The sequence below is a fragment of the Oryctolagus cuniculus genome, chromosome 9 (assembly GCF_964237555.1).
Source record: "Oryctolagus cuniculus chromosome 9, mOryCun1.1, whole genome shotgun sequence".
Lineage (NCBI taxonomy): Eukaryota > Metazoa > Chordata > Mammalia > Lagomorpha > Leporidae > Oryctolagus > Oryctolagus cuniculus.
The window spans coordinates 39,227,299-39,247,488 of NC_091440.1; the positions used below are offsets into that span (position 1 = coordinate 39,227,299).

Genomic DNA, 20,190 nt, shown 5'->3' on the forward strand with positions numbered 1-20,190 from the left:
GGAGTAATGATGGAGGCTGCTACTGTGTCGGAGGTGAGGTCCTCTATCCCTGGTTTCCAACACTGATTAGTATCACTTAGGAACCTCAAGGCAAACATGTAATGATCCCATCTCAAGTACTCAATAAAAAATACATTAAATTAGTGAATGAATAAGCCATATTTTCTCACTTGAGAACTGCTGGCTTATAGTTATTGTCCAGTTATCTTTGTGTGTGTGGAGTGAATTGGTAAAAGGTTGTTTTATAATAATAATAATAAAAAGTGACCTTTAGGTAGCACTCTTGGTATAAAAGTTTTCTCCTGGTTGTGTGTGTGTGTGTGTATGTGTGTGCATGTTAGCAAATTTGGCTATGTGATTTCTGGTTATCTTTCCTCTCCCACCCATAGCAGTCCATCCCGCTTTGCACATGTCCTGAGCCCCTGGAAATCCCGAAATGGACCAGTGCAAGGGAGTTCCCATCCAGAAAGGCACTCTAAATCATAACAAGCCAGGACTCAAAACTAAACCCAAGCAGAACTTTTCACTGTACTATAAAACATTTTTAAAAATGTTTTTCAAGCACAACATACACTCATTTAACTAAATGTCTGGAGTAAGATTTTGGTATAACTCATTTTGCTTGACTATATCTATTTTCAGAATGGCCACTGTGCCAAGGACAAACTGATCAAGTGACTTCCCCTAAGTGTCTTGGCATTCCACCCAGATGACACACCGCCAGTTATCAAAAGCACAATCAAGTTCACTAGGACGGAGGCCTAAGCAGCAGGGCCAAGACCGCTTGGAAACTGGTACCTGGTGTGCTGAACCTGTTCGGATACTGGTCTTGACTTTCTTAATTAATTCATCTGAAACAGTTATTTTAAAAATTATTATTAAAGTTAATCATGGTGAAGAATATTATCAGTAAGAAAGGTGAAATTAAAACTATTAAAACTAACCTCCTTCTCCACATTCTCAACTCATTCCATTCCCATAAATACATGTAATATCTACTTTTTAATCCAAATAACATTGCACTATACATACTGCTTTGTACCATGCTTGTTTTACCTAATATATGCTTTATGTAGTTATCATATATAACAATGATCTGTATATATAGCTAATTTTATATTAATAAACACTCCAACAGATTGATAAACCTCTAACAAATATAAGGGGCATTAACACAAACTCAGGGGAATATGTCAGAAAAGTAATGAGTAACTATAGATAGAAAGAGATATTAAGGAATCATAATTTGGAAGGTAGACAATTACTAATGGTTAAGACACTGGGTAAAATGTTCCTGTCTCACATGGTAGTACCTGGATTCCAGCTTCCTCTAAGAGAAGCCCTGGGAGGCAGGGGGGGGGGGGGGCTCAAGTAATTGGGTCCCTGCCACCCATCCAGGAGACCTGGATTGAATTCCTAGCTCTCAGACTTGGCCATGGCCCAGCTGAGCCTTGGCCACTGCAATCATTTGGGGAGTGAATCAGTGGATGAGAGCTCTCACTTTATCTCTGTATTTCTCTCACACACACACTTTCTCACTCTCCCTCTCTCTCTCTCTCACACACACACACACTTTCTCTCTCTCTCTCTCCCTCCCTCTCAAATAGATAAAAGTTAAAAAGAAAGAATTAAAATTTGAGGTTCCCTACCTTAATAATAATAAAAAGTTGAATGCTAAAATAGGAAACTTTCAAATCCTATCTAAGCTGTCGTGTGCCCATGTGTGCAGAGGTGATTTTAAACTCAGGGTACACGAAGCCCAAGCAAGTCTTGTTGATCCACTTACCAGAGTTGTCTTACTTGCCTAACCAGATAGTATACCTCCCATAAACTCATTGTGCTATGTCTAGTAAGTGCTTAGCACTCAATAAATATTTGTGGAATGGAGGAATCCACTATGTAGAGTGGACCAGTAACTAACTTTGGGAGCTCACTTTCTGAAACACCCTCTTTTGTGGGAATATCATCCTCGCCTCCTTCCACAGCCTTCATCTGCAAGTTACATGTTCAAATGTGCTTTTCTTTAGCCCTACTGTCACAAGGATTCATGACAGGTTCTGATTTAATAGGAGCTTATTCTCTTAACAATTTTCATGCTTTCCTGCCCAAATTCACCGAAGTTAATCAAATCCATCCTGGTTGCATCAGACCTCCATGGGTTGTCAATTTTCTCCCTGATGGTGAGAATTAATATCTTTTGGGGGAAAACAGTATAAGGACAGTACAGTCTTTTGATCAGATAATTAAGTGAGCCCCTTCCTTGTGCCGTTAAGCCAGAAAGACTTATTTTTGCATAAAATGCCAGTGTTTATGAAGTTTTGAAGGTCACTCCTAATTATCTAACAGTGACAGAGTGGCTAATGCTTCTCCTCCTTTTAATATACTACATTTACTCCTCTGAGGCTTTATTCCCTGGGAAGGAGAGTGGGTACCAGTCCCATGGTATCTAGCTAAAGGACCTTCAGTTTTTTACAGTGTGAGAATAGCCAAGATTGAAAGTACAAATTAGATTTCATTAGGAGAAAGGGTTTCATGAGATGAGACTGGGGGAAAAATGTCATTACCACTAGGCAGAGATCAGCAGTAAAAGAAATGAAAAACGCATACAGCGCCCTATTCCAAGGGGAAAGAGTAGCTCCCTCTGAGATCTATCGTGTGATTTAATTAATTGAGAGAACTGGAAATCAAGACATCTCGGTTCTCTCCCCATCATCTGAATGCTTTTGATTGCTCTTTCTGACTTCGGCTTTTTAAGACAATTGCCTGTGACTTGATCAAAATATCCTACGTATGCAGTGGTTTAAGAGCACAGCTCTGTAACCACCATTATGAAACAAGCAATCTAAGTAAGTCATTACATCCTAAGTACTTCTTAATTCACAAATCAAGGAACTAAATGTAGGCAGGAGATTTCAAGTCCATAATATCAGCTCAAATGAGGCTTCTGGAGTTTTGATGTAAAGGATCAGCAGTATTCTGCTATTTCACAGCTACTGGGACCTGGAGCCCATGGTGGGCAAGAAAGGGCTCGTTAGCACTGCCCAGGTCTTGCTCCTGGTGGAGCTAATTCTGCTAGTTTTATTCCGTTTGGAGGAGGAGTTATCACCCAATCCCTTCTCCACTGGCCTTGTTCAGTGATTGAGGCGCTGGACAGGTCGATTCTTCAGGGTCAGGCCATCAGCTACCTCCAACTACGAGCTTCACCTCTGACATCCCCAGGTCACTTCAATGTGCAGCGCCTGCCTCAGTGGCTCCCAGCTCTGGCAACACTCGGGGATCATTTGAGGCAATCAGAAAACTGGTGTTGCCCAGGTCCCACCCAGACCCTTTAAATCAGAATGTCTTCCACATCGAATTTGAACATGGAAGTCTCATCTCCGATGGAGATCGGGTGCTAAGGAAAGGAAGTAGACATACCAAAGATCTTGTCTCTACCCTCAAGCTTGAGATAGGAAGGAACAGCTATTTCTATTGTCCTAATCAAAATTCACAACCAGGGGCCGGTGCTGTGGTGCAGTAGGTTAATCCTCCGCCTGCTGCACCGGCATCCCATATCGGCTCTGATTCGAGTCCTGGCTGCTGCTCTTCCAGTCCAGCTCTCTGCTGTGGCCTGGGAAGGCAGTACAAGATGGCCCAAGTGCTTGGGTCCCTGCACCTGTGTGGGAGACTGGGCAGAAACACCTGGCTCCTGGCTTTGGATTGGGGCAGCTCCGGCCATTGCAGCCATTTGGGGAATGAACCAACGAAAGGAAGACATTTCTCTTTGTCTCTCCCTCTCACTGTCTGTAGCTCTAACTCTCAAATAAATAAATAAAATCTTAAATAAAATTCAAAACCAGGGAAGGGTAAGACACTCCTTGGGACACTCGCATCCCATATCGGGATGGTTGAGTTTGAGTCCCAGCTCTGCTCCTGATTCCAGCTTGCTGATCATGGGAACCCTGGGAGGCAGCAGGTGATGGCTCTCAAGGTTGGGTCCCTGCCACCCATGTGGGGGACCTGGATTGAGCTCCTGGCTCCTGGCGTTGGTCTGGTCCAACCCCAAGCTGTTGTGGATATTTGAGGAGTGGACCAGGGTATGGGAGGGAAATCTCCCTCTCTCTCCCTCTCTCTCCCCAGTTTTTCAAATAAGTCAAATAAATAAACAGCAACATTTTTAAAACTTCAAAACCATATGACAGGATGGAGGCCTAAGCCATGTTTTAGAGAAACTATAACCTGGCCTTAATTTCAGACTATTTCTTTTAGGCAGAAGTCTATGTGCTTGACCCCCTTCATAACTCATTTCACTGGCACAGTGACCCCTTGGAACAAGGGATGATAGTGCATTTTTTTAACTTTTATTTAATAAATATAAATTTCCAAAGTACAGCTTATGGATTACAATGGCTTTTGCTCCAGAGCTTCAGAAATCAGGATAAAGATCATCCACTTGGGAAGTGACCAGTTCAGGATTCAAACTCAAGTCTTTCAGATTCCTAGCTTGGCTTTTCTATGAGATGGCACAATTACCCTCACCCTGTGGCTTCTGGGATACAGGTTATCAGTGAGCACTAGAGCACCGCCTGTAAACAGCAGGTAAATTCACTTGGTTTTGTGATTTTATGATCATTGTCTCTACTCTTGGACGTGGAGCTGAGATTTTAGACATTTTGATTTTTTAGCCCAAAAGAAAATCTCTCAAGACAATTCAATAAGCAATAAAAGAAGCAGTGTAAGAAAACTATTTTCTCTGAGAAGAGAAATTTAAGAAACCTACATCCAATTCAGATTTAAGTTTTCAAAATTCAGCTATCCATGCCAAAAAACTGGCTTTTTAGAAATTCCAAATTAATGACTCTTTTCTTCCTGAACTTGAGAAGAAAGAGAGGGATTTCAGGGAGAAAGGGGTTACCTCTTGGGATCCTTGGACATAGAACAATTATTTTCTTCTACCTACCCTGGAAAAGAGGATAAATAAAGTCTCAGAGATTTTGTGAAGAAATTAAGAATGCCTGCCACTTCACTGTGGTTCTAATAAGTAAACGTCAATTTATTGTCTCAAAATCTTTTAAATGAGTGGAGTTAAACTTTATTCTCCTCTCAACCTGAATTGCTTTAATTATCAGAGAATGGACATGTTAACTGAGGGTAATAAAGGAATAATTTTTGAATGAGGGCAAGACTTAGTAAGATGCACAAACAATCAGAGTGCTGATAAAATAATTGGAGACAAAAATTAAGAATACACATTTTCTCTTGATTATTATCATTATTTAAAAAAATAGTAACATTCACAGATACACAACTGCCATATTTGTATTTCATGTCTTGAATAACGCTGTTTGTTACTTGTAGGACTTTTAAGAGCTTAGTGACTGCATTTTTAGAATTTTATTAAACACTTGCAGCATTAAATGACATTGATCAAGATGGAAGGGAGAAGACAAACCTTCTTGCCCTTTTTGCAACCTCCCTAGCCAGGGAAGCTGAACTAGACATTCAGTCCCAATTAGTGTGTTGTGGGATAAAGATGTTCTTGGTCCTTGGACAGTCAGGTGGGGTCCCAGGAGGAATAACTGTGGAGTATTGTGGAGTAAATAAATAAATAAATATTGTGCAATAAGTATTTTTATTTGCTATGAGTAACAACAAGTAAAAAATATTAGGGAGTTCTTTAGACACAAATAAACAAGAAATATAAATTTCAAACATTTCTACTTAGAATGGTCCAACCAAGAACTAAAGGATCTATATATGTTTGGGTAGTATAGTATCCCCCAAATACCCTAGGTTTAAATACCCAATGTACAGCAAGCCAAAAGCTGACACTAGGGAAGTGGGAGAAAGTAGGTATTTATTTTGCAACACAAAAACCAAGCAGTCGGGCAGCTATTGCCCAATTTCTGGACTTTAATCTTCTTTAATCGTCTAGATTAAAGCTGGGGTTGAGCACTGCATGGTCAGCTTATGTGGGTTTCTCTGGTTGGTCCACCGTGCTTGTGGTCTTCCTTTGATTGGTCAGCAACAGAAAGCAGGTAGGCACGCTCTTCTGCGAAGGCTGTGATGGCAAATTGCGCGCCTGTGTGTCTGGGCTCTGTGGTTACTTCCCTTGATCAGGGTCTGGGGTTCCTGGGAAGCATCTCCACAGTGTCTAGAGACAGAATGTTAAGCAGAGAGGTCAGCACTGAGCTCTGAATCAGGTTATCTGGGGTCTTGGCGACAGCCTGAGCCATGTACTATTCCCTTAATTCAGTCAGTTAATTTTTCATAATTATTTGTTAATTTGTTATTTTATATTGTTATTAATTTGTTATTATTTATGTAATTTGTTTGAAAAGCAAAGAAGGGGGGATGAAAAGGAGACAGAAAGAGAGCAAGAGTGAGAGGGGAAGAGAGAGAGAGAAAGCTCCGATCTGTTGGTTCACTTTCCAAATGCCTACAACAGCCAGGGTTGGGCCAGGCTGCAACCAGAAGTAGCACACTCAACTCATGCTCCCTACATGGGTAGCAGAGGGACTCACTAACATAAACCTTCCCTGCTGCCTCTCAGCCTGCACGTTACTGAAGCTGGAATCAGAAGTACAGCTTGGACGCCAACCCAGGCACTGCAATACAGGATGTGGGCATCCCAAATGCTTGCCCCTGCTGATTGAACCTTTTGTAAAGGGTTCACTTTTATTCTCCAAAAGGAAATTGCAAGTCAAAGAAGAGAGACTTGGGCCTGGTAAAACTGTCAGAAGCATTAGGGATGGGGCGGGCGCTGTGGTGCAGTAGGTTAATCCTCCCTGTGTGGTGCTGGCATCCCACATGGGCACGATTCTAGTCCCAGCTGCACCTCTTCTGATCCAGCTCTCTGCTATGGCCTAGGAAAGCAGTGGAAGATGGTCCAAGGGCTTGGACCCTTGCACCTGGGTGGGAGACCCAGAAGAAGCTCCTGGCTCTTGGCTTTGGATTGGTGCAGCTCTGGCTGTTGGGGCCATCTGGGGAGTGACCCAGTGGATCAAAGATCTCTCTCTCTCTCTCTCTCTCAATCTCTCAAATAAATAAATAGAATCTTAAAAAAAAAAAAGCATTAGGGACGGGGGCTGGATTTCAAGGGAAGCTTAAATTCCCTGTTTTCCTCTTGTTCAGCACGTAATCCTTGCCTTAAAGTGGAGTAATTCCTTTACTCTGTGGAACTAGATATATCCCTGTAGAAAAACATGCATACATATATTTCTACCTGTCCCCAATATTTCTAAAGGAATTCTATAAAGTCCTATGTTCAACACAATACTCATGGAATATTCAATATTCATGGCATTATATTTAATAAGTGAAAAACTAGGAAATATATGGTGTATCTTATTTTGAAATTTCATACAATAGAAAACAGAGAAATGAGGTTCTTTTTTTAAAGCACAATGGATTATAGGAGGCAATTAAACATGTATATTTGACAACTAAACACATGCATATAATAAGTACCATATTTGAAATTTTCAAACATCAGCTCTTTGAAGAAACAGAATGCCTTAGAATGTTCACCCTATTACATACCCTAGCAAATAAACATAAAGACAACTATTTACGAATGAGCATCAGGGCCTGTGCTGAGTAGAAAGCATGACATTCTAGGATTACAATTCTAATTCTGCTTTTACAAAATTGAACCGTACAGCATTGTTAGCCCTGAGAGCCTTTCCCTTGGAGGTTATATAAAAGAATGACGGTATATTGAATAACCTTTAATTATTCAGTTTCCTTCTAAGGATAGTGATCTGTATTCTAGCTCCAACTGTGGGCCAGAGACTAAATAAGAGAAACTCAAAGAGAATAGCAGCCAAGGAACAAATAAATTGAAAAACACACGCACATGATCTGTTTCCTTCAAACAATTCCTTTTGCTCTTCAGAGTCTATGTATATATTCATCCCCTCCGCTTTCCACTCCACTTCTGAAATAAACAAGTCTAATAACACCAGATGTGAAGGGTACATTTGAATTTTAAATTTCGAAGGGCTCAGAACACTGTAGGTAAGAGGCAGGAGGCAACTGGAGAGCGGAGGATCACCTTCCGAAAACAACCTCCTGCCTTGGCAACCGGAGGCTGTAACGCGCGGCAGACAGCCTGGAAGCCGCCTCAGCAGGTGCTTTCCAGCCAGGGCGGAAGTGGAGCTGAGCAGAGCTCGGGGTTCACAAAGTACAACAGCGCCGTGCGGCCACCCCTGCTTAGGGTCGTGCGTCTCACGGATATGCTGGAAGGAGTTTCTGTTCTCAGCCCAGAAGGTGAGAGCTACAGGCTGAACCCAGGTGAAAAAAAAAAAAAAAAAAAAAATCTGATTTAGCAAGTGGCTGCCAGCGTGGCCTTCACTTTGTGTTACGCAATGTTAAACTGAAGCCTTTGGTCTAACACTGCCACCTTACAGATCCCAGTTTGGCCTAAAGGTGTCTGCACACTGAGTGAACGGTACCCTACCTGGATCTGTAAGCAGCCTGTGACCTGCACGGCAAGCAGCTGAGCCTCAGTCCCAAGTGGCAACTGTGTATACAATGTCGCGGTCAGACAGGCGTGTGCTGTAACCCGTCAGGCTGTCTCTGTACCTCACTTCCTGTTCCCATAGTCACTTCCTGTTCTCTGGGCGGTAAACCGTGTTACCTGCCCATATGGTGGGGCAGAGGATGCTGAGCCACGTTCGATCAGGGCTGCTGCTGGACTCAATGGACGCTAATCCCAAATAAAGCCACTTAAGATCTGCACCGACTAGATGCGTTCTCCTTACGTCTTTGAAACCCACCATGCAGGCCACAGCCTAGTCAGCCAGCACAAATGCTCTGTGGATGTGCGGGAAGACGTGTCGGAGTCGGGCTGCATGCTCTAGCTACAGGTGCCCAGCCGGGATTCTGCTCCACCTCCTCCTCCAACAACAACAAAAGGTTCCTTTCAATCGAGAGGCACTGCCACGATGTTTCCAAGACCATGGACAGATGGTAAAGAAAGGCAAGCTTGGAATTTATAGACAAGCTGTACTAGAACAATGTTTTCAAGTTCAACCTGAGGTCAATAGAGTTTGCTAGATATGAGAAACATGGAAATAAATGTTCTTTCTCTTTTCCAAGTGATTTGAGGAAAATATTCACTCTGAGAAAGCACTTCCTTATGCTTCTCAAGATGAAAAAGAGGGTTTCTATTTATGTAGCATCCAAATGTCCTGGTGAGAAGCAAAACTTATTTGTCAAATAACCTACCCACCCATATTGACTCATCCACCGTCTCAGATGCGCTTTGTAATCCAGAATCTTTAAAAAGGAAAATCACATATTTTGTTGGTGTTTCTTCCCAGATAGTTATTTATTCTGACTTTTGTAGCTCTGCATCATTTTTTTTACTTCAATATGCTACTTCTAAAAGCTTTCTGATGTATTTCTACTTTCCCCGCTTTAGGCTCGCTTGTACAATATGGTATGTGTGTTGGCTTATAATTTGGGAACTGAATTTATGGGACCATTATAGTTCAAATGGTATTCTATTTTTGCCTGTTTTAGTTTTGCCTGGGCTTGATATGCTTTATGAGGTTCTTTCCTATAGTACCAGCATTCATATCCAACCCAAACTCTCTCATTTAATATTCAGAGTTTCAAAGCTAACTCTTTTCTTTCCCTTTGTGTGATGTTGAAGCTTGTTGTGATTTTTTAAACTAATCTGGAAACATTTCCTTCCACATCAGAAACTCAAGTTTGCAAGAGATCCCTTTGGGAGTCTTTAAATGTGTATTTGGAGGGCAGGGAGGAGAGACAGCCAACACTGGATCTCCTGTCCACTGAGTCCCTCTACGCAACTGCGGAGGAAGGGATGAGATTGGAATGAGGAGAAAGAGCCTGATTCTCTATCCCAGCCCTGCAAAGCCCTTACCTGCCTCATGTCTTCTTTGTGTTCTGGTGGGCACAACCTCATTGAAGCCGACTGTTCTTGTCCAGGTTTCTCCTTTCACAGCTGCTAGTGCTGGTATATTTTCCACAGGCTGATGTGACCATCCAAAGAACATTTGGAAATAAAGCACAAAATTGTAAAGCAATTTGGAGAAATAGGGCAGCTCACAAAGATGGGCGCCTGCATTAGGCCATGGAATAAACATTTTCACAAACCACCCCACCCAAAGGAAGCTATAAAAATCTTAATGATTCCTCAAGAGACCCTCGACCTAGCCCGACCCAGCCTCTAACTGGCTATGTGAATGTACAAGTAACTTCTGCAGGACTGATTTTTTTTTTTTTGATAAGTTACAAAAGAAAGGGACAATAGAATCTTCTATCTTAGCTCCTTGGCTTCCATAGTATAGCTTCCTAGTGCATTCCCTGGTATGGGAATGGAAGGTTAGAAGGGTGGAGTGCCTGCCAAGGTCATGGCTAGTTAGAGACAGGTCACTTGACTGTCCATAAAACCTCCCCTCATCACAACTACCACATCACACAGTTTCTCTCACCTGTAAAACTTAGTTGGGGCATGGAGGTGGTTGGGGGCCGGGGGGCTATTGCTAAAGTCCCTTGAAGTTTTAATGCTTGCAAGTCCTTGACTGTAGGAAGCTGGTTAAAGCATGACCCGAACAGTTCCTTCCCATTCCCTCATTTGTCTCCTCTCCTTCTCCCCCACCTCCATTTCTCCACATCTAGTCCCATCAGTACTTCCGTCACGATCCCCTATTTCCCTTCTATCCTCCAGGATTCTGAGTTTGGAAACAGCTTATCAGGAGTTGTAGCTTATTTTGCATAGTTTATTTCCCTTGGAGGAAAAGTACTAGAGATAACCCATTCGTAAATAACAATTCTGTCCCTTCAAAGAGAAAGTGTTTCCAAAAAAATTTTTTTTTTAAAAAGACTGTTGGAATTGAAAGAGAAAACTTTTTGTTTTATGGTTTGCATTTCAGAGTTTTAACCATTTCTATAAAAAGGTGCTGGAAAGGGCCCTTGGAAGGCTGGCTTTGGGAAAGTGCCTCATTCTAATTCAGGTGTTGTTGGAGAAGAAGATAAAGCAGAGAGTGCTCATTGTGCTAATGTGCAAAAGATGAATGACACCTAAATGGGTTTTCTTTGCATCACAGACCATGGTTAAGTGTTTTACGTGCATTTGTCACTGCTATTAATGTAATCACATAAAACTTTCTCTTGTTCTCAAGTGCTTTTAAAGTGAGCTATTTGAGCTTTTGATTCTACAGGTTTTCCTTCTCTTTCAAAATTAGCACAGGTAATATGTAAGCCTTGAAACTTTTTTTTTAAGGTAAGAGCACAAGTAAAGAAAAGAATCTGGTAGTTGTTGGAGGTAAATTGAGAGCTACAGGCAAGGCAGGCGTACCTTTCAAAGACTCATAACTGTAATAAAAATATCCTGAGAGGATCATAAAGCATGTTGCAAGTGTTTTCTGTATTATATAATATTAATGCCTGAACATGTCACGGATACAAGCCTTTCACTCAAGTGTTCTTCCCCCACCCTCTTAGCCCTCTGACTCAGGATCTCAGAGCCACATGAGGGAGAGGGACCAGACCCCAACAGCACCCTGTCCAGCAAGGAAATCTTGGGATGGCAAAGGGTAGTCACTGACCTGGCTGTGGTGCCCCGGGATGATAACTTGGGGGGCTTCTGTGTCACAGAGAGAATCATTCTCTTTATTCATTTGTTGCACCCCAGCCCAATCCTCTAGAATACAGAGCGGGTCTCTCTTCTTTCTCCATTCAGCCAGACAGGCTTGATTTGAAACGTGGCTCATCATTTCGCGACACCGCGGCCAAGCCTCAGCACCTCCTGTGACACCCACCAGCATAGGGCTCTGCTGAGGTCGTGCGTGAGAGCACCAAACAGAGGAGCTGGCATACAGGGTGTGCTTCCTGATGCACGTTAGCACTGTCCCCCAGCCTGCCGAAGGGCCAGGACGAGACTGAAAGTGTCCTTGGAAGCCTGCAAGAGCTTCCCATGCTGTTGTGGTTGAGAAGGAGCGAGCCCGCTGCTTAACGTTTACAGAAAAATCCATCAGGAAACAGAGTTGCCCTGACCCAACCCGCTCCAACTTTAATAGTTTATAATTTTACTGTATTTTGCATTTGTGTGGTGCCTTTGTCACAAGTGATGAGCTAATATTGATATATATTTTTAATTTTATTTATTTATTTGAGAGGTAGAGTTACAGATAGTGAGAGAAAGAGAGGAAGGTCTTCCTTCCATTGGTTCACTCCCCAGATGGCCGCAACGGCCGGCGCTGCACCGATCCGAAGCCAGGAGCCAGGCGCTTCTTCCTGGTCTCCCACATGGGTGCAGGGGTCCAAGGACTTGGGCCATCTTCTACTGCTTTCCCAGGCCATAGCAGAGAGCTGGATTGAAAGAGGAGCAGCTGGGACTTGAACCAGTGCCCATATGGGATGCTGGCGTAGCAGGTGGAGGATTAACCTACTGAGCCACAGCGCTGGCCCCGATATATTATTCTTAACTAAAGTCCAGAGTTGATATTACAGTTCACTTCTTCGATTATGCAGCCTATGGCTCTTGCCTAATGTATAACAATATGTATCTCTGATTATAAGATTCTCCAAAATAGTGTCACTGCCCTAAAAACCCCTGTGCTCCACTTGCTCGTCCATCCTTCCCTCCCTTGCCCCCAATTTCTAGCTGCCATTCCTCTCTTTAACTGTCTGTGGAGTTTTGCCTTCTCCAGATACATGGAATCACACAGTTTGGAGGCTCATTGATTCTTTCACCAAGCAAACTGTACTTTCCCCCCACGTCTTTCTGTGGCTTGATAGGCCATTTCTTTATATCATTAAAAGGTATGCTGCTGTGTGCAAGCTTCCTGGACTGTTTATCCAGTCATCTATTGAGGGACATCTTAGTTTCTTCCAAGATTTTACAATAATTATAAACCTGCTATCAATATTTGTGTGCAGATTTTTGTGTGGATGTAAGTTTTCAACTCATTGGGTAAATACTGAAGAGCTAAATTGCTGGATAGTATGATAAGAATATGTTTCATTTTCTAAGAAACTGCCAAGCTGTCTCCCAAAGAGGCAGTTGTACCACTTTGCATTCTCACCAGCATTTTTTAAATACTGAAAAATTCCTTGGCTGAAAGGGCACATTTCTATTGCTAGTCACAAACATTTGCAATTTTCTGTATTTTGTTTGCATCCAAAAGTCAGGGTTATTTGAATTTCTAAAAGACTCAAGCTCAACATTCTAAGAGCTCCCTGCATCTGAGAGTTATTTCTTCCTATTGCAAAGAGCCTAGCAACCCATGTGGGAAGAAAATTATTATAGGTACAAGGCCACAAATTTATGATGAGACCAAATTTTTAAATAACTTTCTTTCTTTATAAATATTAAAGATAGAGTTACAGAGAGAGAGGAGAGACAGACACAGAGAGATCTTCCACATGCTCGTTCACCCCTAATATGACCACAATAGCTAGAGATGGGTCAGACCGTAGACAGGAGCCTGGAACTTCCTCCAGGTCTCACACGTGGACAGCAGGAGCCCAAGGCCTTGGGTCATCTTCTGCTGCTTTTCCCATGTAATTAGCAGGGAGCTGGATGGGAAGTGGAACAGTGGAGACTCGAACCAGTGCGCAAATGGGATGCTGGTGCTGCAGGTGGTGGCTTAAACCACTGCATCACAGCATTGGCCCTAGAGAACTCTAAAAACAAAATTTGCAATCCAATATACATCAAAAAATGGCAGGTCATTCATAACATGTGGGAACCATAAAACCAATGAGGGAAAAAAATACTTCAACTGAAATTATAATGGGAACTGATAAATCAAAGGAGAACCTTGAAGAGAAAGAGAAAAGTAGATAGTATGCACTTAAAGTTTTATTTTTCTTATTTAGTTTATTTTAAGTTCTGATGGTTACATGTGCATTGGTATATCTTATCATGAACCTTAACCAAAAGTATTTTTGAAAGATTTATTTATTTGAAAGGGGGGGGGGGGACAGAAAGATCTTCACACCACTGGTTCACTCCCCAAATGCCCACAATAGCCAGGTCTGGGCCAACCTGAAGTCAGAAGCCAAGAACTCTACCTGGGTCTCCCAAGTGGGTGGCAGGGACCCAAGCCCTTAAGCCATCATTCACTGCTCCCCAGGCAAATTAGCAGGAAGCAGAATTGGAAGCAGAGTAGTTAGGACTCGAACTAGCACTCTGACGTGGGATGTGTGTATCGCAAGTGGCAGTTTAACCCATTGTGCCACAACACTGGCCCCGACCAAAAGAATTTCATAAGAAATGCATCATTTTTCATCATCTTCTTATGAGATGGATTAAAATAAGGCAAGTCAGGAAGAAAGTTGGAAGGAAATTGTGTTATTATTTGGATTTGAAAGCTTTGTTCCTGAGCGGAAGGCTAGTATCTTTGACAGACTGTTCCACAAGTTGACTAAGAGTAGATGGCAGTGGAATGGTTTTGCCCAAAGTTTGATGCTTCCACATGTGAAACCTTGACTGGAGAAATCCCGATTTGTGGTTAGTCAAGCGAGAACCAGGCAAGCCTTTTGATGGATGCCCAGTTAGCCAAGAGGTCTATAATTTGTAGAGAGTGATGAATGCTGTCTTTAAAACTGGTCACGTCCTCTGTGAGTCACACAGCAAGTATGTCTACTTTCTGTGGTCATGAAACCAAATGCATTGAGGTAAGACTTGAGGGAGCCAATGAAACACCAGGGGGTAAAGTGGCCGATGCTTGGGGCAAACTCTGGCAAGGAGAGGAAAGGCCTGAAGGGGCCTCAGGGCAGCAGCAGTGATGGTGTGGGCACAGGCATGAACCTGAGAAAAGCACCCAAGAGCATGGCTGCTCCACTGGTCTTCCATCTGCTCTCTCTCCTGCTGCCTGCTGCCTTTTCCTAACTTGTCAAATTCCCTGAAGATCCCTTTGGCCTGGGAGATAACCAGAGCTGTCATCCTATCAGGGCTACAGCTTGGGGGTGGGGGGAAGACTGGTGGTCTGCAGATTTAAGCAAAAGCAGATTTAACAGAGCAAGATATGTGAGGAGAAAGAGAAACATAGGATAAAGTTCCAAAGGGTTGTAGATTTGAAAAGGCAGAGATGGAAGAACAGGAAGAAAAGGCAAGCAAATTGGTTTAGGTAGATCTGTTTACACCTAACCCATGATTGAAACAAAACAGCTTGTCATTCTTAGTATATATTTAGTCTCAAAAGTATCCCAAGCACTGATTGGTAAAAAAGGAATTATATATATATATATATATATATGTTTTTTTGCCCTGGTCTACTCGAGAGAAAGTCTCCAGGTAGTTAGAGGAAGAGAATAAAAAGGAGGCCGGGCTGGGTCTGTTCCCAGCTTTGGAACTTGGCAGCTTTTTCAGAGTTTCACTCAAGTTCTCAGGTCAAAGGAATCAAGTAGAAGAGGTATTCATGTAAACACACTGTGTTTTTCTGTGCGTAACAAACCTACTCCAGTTATTTATTTTAGATTTGCAAAAATGTTCTCATTCCAGTAACCTCAGAGCATGTGATGGTATAAAAGTTGAGACTCATTAGAGGAAATTTCTATATATTTCAGCTTTATACAGTAGCTTCCTCGTGGTCCACTGAAAACAATAGGAATTCCTGCAGATGCAGATTATATTGTTCCCTAATTGCTAATGAATTTAAAAAGACAAACAGGACAATCTGTCACTAAAAATAGTGGCATCAGAAGTGGGTACTTTTTTTATGACCCACCCTAGGTTGTAAAGTACAATCCAAAAAAAATTTCCCCTGAACTTTTTACAAACACTTTTCCAGAGGTTATGATATCTCATCCTCTCAATAGTCCCAGCATTCTCTCTCAAAGTTTGTCATACACTGCATCTATGAGTTAGACCGGGGAAATCTAATCCAAGGCCCTGGGCTCTTAGGAGAGCGGCACTTCGCTTCGCTTCATTTAGAAGGAAGGACCTCTGTGGTTAGTCACCCAGATACGTAATGCATAAAAAAATTAGCATTAGAACTCTGACACTGCTTCTCTCTTAGAAATAGAAATCCCTGAGTGAAGTAGTGCATGCCAGGTAAACTTCAGATGGCTCACAGTTTGGCCTCTACAGATGTCATCACCATCCTCTTTTTTTAAGTCAATAGTTTTCAAATATTTACTTCTAGTATTATTAAATAGGATTTTCGTGACTCACTCAGGACGTGCTAGAGACAGGTAACATATTTATGGGACACCTGTGGTATGCAATTTGTAGTACTGAGACCACGTAAAGTAACATAGTAAAATACGGGGTAAAATAATTCATTGTGGAGAAAAAAAAATATAAGTGAACAAAGCAATGTAAGAATGATTGTGAAACAACAGTTAAATGCGCAAAATAATACAGTATGGTCTCGGGCTTGTGGCAAGATGTGGACACAGAATTAAGAAGAAACAAGAAGGGGTTGGAGGGAGTTGTGATGGCGTCCTGAAGTATGAATTCTGACCTGTATTTTGGTGGATAGGTAGGAAAGAGAAGGCTAAGGACCAGCAGCCAGCCTAGGACGTGAAATACACACCACGAAAGTGTGTAACAGGAATACAAGACACAGCTAAGGAATATCATCTGCATTACATGTCTTGAAGTGTTTTACATTTGAGGACTAACCTTTTTCTTGTTCCATTTAAGACTTTGGGATTTCAGTGATCGAGATCACCTTGAGATTGTTAAAGTTTGAAACAGAGGATTTCTTACATGGATACAAGGAAAGCCATAGGCCCCCAGGAGTCTGAGGGGATTTTACAAAGCACATTATAAGCATTCACCACGACATAGTAATCCACCAGGAGCATCCCCCAGCCTTTCCCCCCAAAGCCCTCACCACTCCCCTCCCATCTCACTCTCTCTCTCTCTCCTTCTGCATGTGCTTCTCTCTCCTCTTCCTTTCCAGACTGTTTCTTCCGCTTCCTGACCCATGCGGCAGAAAACATGATCCGTGTGTACATATTCTTCCATCGGCCAAATTTGTAAAGAAAAGGAATCTGGTGGGCTTAGCTGATTTCAGGGCCCTGGAATCAGTAAGACTGGAATATTCTGGGCATTATCACTGTGCATAAAGATGAGCACTGGAAACCCACCACCTGTTACTGGATACACGGGGTAAAGGATGTGTCCCAGAGAAGGAGACCTCAGAAAACCCATTGTGTCTTCTATACTTGCATATCTTAATTGTCATTTTTAATTCCACTGGACTGACACTTATAATGGCTACAACATATTTTATGAATTAGATTGTTCTGATGAATTATTAGAAGTGTAGAAGTGCAGGCCCCAGTTTTAGGAGACCTCAATCACGGCAGTAAGGCAAGGTTGAGGTGACCTTAGCTTTGGCACTGGAGAACAAGAGATTGAGGATCCTGTAACTTTTCACAGTAGGGTTCCTCCTTCATCCTCTACTGCCTTTAGTCAATGACAAATTCACCATTTGATCAAATTAAGTAAACTTAAGCCAGTTTGGTTTTGAAAAATATCTCCTGGAGGAGAGTGTTTGACATCGTAATTAGAACTCCACTTGGGATGCCCGCATCCCATCTCGTAGTTCCTGGGTTTGAGTCCTGGTGCCGCTCAGGATTCCAGCTTCCTACTAACGTGTGCCCTGGGGACAGCAGTGCTGGCTCATGGAGTTGGGTTTCTGCCACTTTTGTGCTTCAGCCTGGTGCAGCCCTGTTGTTGTAGGTATTTGGAATGCTCTCTCTCTCTCGCTCGCTCTCTCTCTCTCTCTCTGCTTGTGTATGTGTGTGCAAGTCTCTCTGCTAGGCCAGACTGAAACCAGGAGCCTGGAATTCCATCTGAGTTTCCCTTGTGGGTGCCAGAGGCCCAAGTGCTTGGTCCATCATCTACTGCCTCCCTGACTATATTGGCAGGAAGCGGGATGGGACACAGTGTAGCCGGGACTGGAACCAGTACTCCAATATGTGATGCAGGCATCCCAGGTGGTAGTTTGACACAGAAGCTTTTACATATTCCACTTAACACAAATTTTGTTCTGGAATTTGTTTTTGATTTACAGCAGAAACTCCCCTTTTTAAAAAAATTGAGAATGAAAGTGAAATGTGAATTCTCATTCTCATAACTGTTTTTTGTCAGCATGTCCACTGTGACTTAGAATATTTTTATAGGCCTTGTTTAGACTTTTTGGCCTTATCACCACAGTTATATGAAGGTTTCCTTCTGCCATGAGAATTTCTTTACTGCTAGTAATAGAAAATCACTGAATAAGCTAAATGTTATATGGGGACAACGAGTCAATAAACACTACAGATTCATTTTATCTATTGTCTGGGAGGCCATAAGAGAATTCCTGAAATGTGTTGAATTGTGGATATTTGTGCCGTTTAAAACTGAGTTCTGACAATCAAGGTAACAATGAACAGAGTTCATAAACCATGAATCACCTGCTCTGCTGTCAGTACTGAGTTCTACTGACTCATAGCCTCTCCTGACTACTGGGGCCACTGTTATGCCATTGATATGGCATGTACATAGGCCACTGATATGCCAGAATACAAGGAAATCAAGGTCCTAATGATACCTTTTAAAAAAAATGACTTATTGATTTATTTGAAAGGCAGAGTTATAGAGGGAGAGACAGAAAGAGAGAAGGAGATCTATCTGCTGGCTCACTTCCTAGAAGGCCACAAGGGCTGGTGCTGGGCCAGCCTGAAGCCAGGGGCCAAGAACTCTATCTGGGTCTCCCACGTGGATGGCAGGGGTCCGAGTACTTAGTCCTTCTACTGCTTTCCCAGGTACATTAGGAGGGAGCTGAATAGGAAGTAGAACAGCCAGGACTTAAACCAGTGCTCATGTGGAATACCACAATACTCACCTCCTAATGATAACTGATAACACTTTGAGATCTATCTTCAGTTAGTGTCATATACTACCACTTTAAAAAATAATTTAGAGGCTGGTGCTATGGCATAGCAGGTAAAGCCGCCAGCTGCAGTTCTGGCATCCCATATGGGCACTGGTTCAACTCCTGGCTGTTCCACTTCCAATCCAGCTCCCTGCTAATGCCCCTCGAAAACCAGCAGAAGGGCCGGTGCTGTGGCTCAAAAGGTTAACACCCTGGCCTGAAGCGCTGGCATCCCATATGGGTGCTGGTTCGAGACCTGGCTGCTCCACTTTGGATCCAGCTCTCTGCCATGGCCTGGGAAAGCAGAGGAAGATGGCCCAAGTCCTTGGGTCCCTGCACCCACATGGGAGACCGGGAAGAAGCTCCTGGCTCCTGGCTTCGGATTGGCGCAGCTCCTGCTATTGCGGCCAACTGGGGAGTGAACCATTGGATGGAAGACCTCTCTCTCTCTGCCTCTCTTCTCTCTGTGTAACTCTGCCTTTCAAATAAATGAATCAATCTTTAAAAAGAAAAAAAAAAAAAGGCAGCAGAAGATGGCCCAAGTCCTTGGGCCCCTGCATCCACATAGGAGACCCAGAAGCTGCTGCTGGATCCTGGCTTCAGATCAGCCCAGCTCCAGCTGTTGCAGGCATTTGGGGAGTGAACCAGTGGATCGAAGATTTCTCTCTCTCTCTCTCTGTCTCTTTGTAACTCTGCCTATCAAATAAATAATCTTTAAAGAAAATTAGCCTCAAGATACAATTTAATTATTTTGTTTTAATTGTGAGGAGGGAAGAAGGAGAACTCATATCCACTAGTTCACTCTCCAAATATCATAGTAGCCAAGGCTGGGCCAGATCAAAGCCAGGAACTCAATCTAAGGAGCCCACGTGGGTGGGAGGGACCCAACTATTTGAGCCATCACCTGCTGCCTTCCAGAGTGCACATTAGCAGGAAGCTGGTATTGAGAGCAAAGCTGAGGCTCAAACACAAGCATTCCGATATGAGACGCAGGCATTCTAAGAAGCATCTTAATGGCTAGACCAACACACACCATGATTCCATTCTTCTCATGATAGAGAACATTAACATGCATGTTAATATTACTGTTCCTCCAATGAGAGAGCAATTACATGATAAAATTACATGATAGAGATAGGAAGTTTGAAACTTCAGCTTCCTTGTCTTCTCTCTCGTGTCTTTCCTTCTTAGTTGCATGCAGTCTTGGAGAATTTCCATTGTAGGGCTTGAGTATTTGCTCCTTTTATACCCTAGCCTGCATAAAGGAGAAACTAGGCTATGCAGAGGGCTTTCCCTTCCTATTTCATCAACACAGTTGTCTTCATTATTATCATAGTAACTGAGATTCCATTAA

General features: G+C 42.7%; 1 long non-coding RNA gene across 1 annotated transcript; it reads right to left on the bottom strand.

Annotated features, from left to right (window-relative positions):
- Nucleotides 1–5,819: 5,819 nt before the first annotated feature.
- Nucleotides 5,820–10,358, bottom strand: LOC138843775 (uncharacterized). The gene is made up of 2 exons (XR_011378759.1): nucleotides 9,875–10,358; nucleotides 5,820–6,133 (listed from the first exon to the last, which is right to left on the bottom strand). It is a non-coding gene; the product is annotated as an uncharacterized lncRNA (long non-coding RNA).
- Between the last annotated feature and the right edge of the window lie 9,832 nt (nucleotides 10,359–20,190).